The sequence below is a fragment of the Buceros rhinoceros genome, unplaced genomic scaffold (assembly GCF_000710305.1).
Source record: "Buceros rhinoceros silvestris isolate BGI_N320 unplaced genomic scaffold, ASM71030v1 scaffold39939, whole genome shotgun sequence".
Lineage (NCBI taxonomy): Eukaryota > Metazoa > Chordata > Aves > Bucerotiformes > Bucerotidae > Buceros > Buceros rhinoceros.
Window position 1 is genome coordinate 1 of NW_010431632.1, and position 202 is coordinate 202.

The following is a 202-nucleotide window of genomic DNA, read 5'->3' on the forward strand; positions in this document are numbered from 1 at the left end:
CCCCCCCAAAAGCACTGTGAAGAGCAGGGTCCTGCCCCCGGAGCAGCAGCACTCCAAAAAGCCATTAAACCAGATTAAGCTAATGCAAGTGAGAGTGGGAGGCTGGTACAGGGTCCCTCTGTGGGCACCCGCTGGTTGGCAGCATGCGGGGCTGAGCTGGCCTAGACAGACTGTCCTGGGCAGCTATGGGTTGGACTGACCC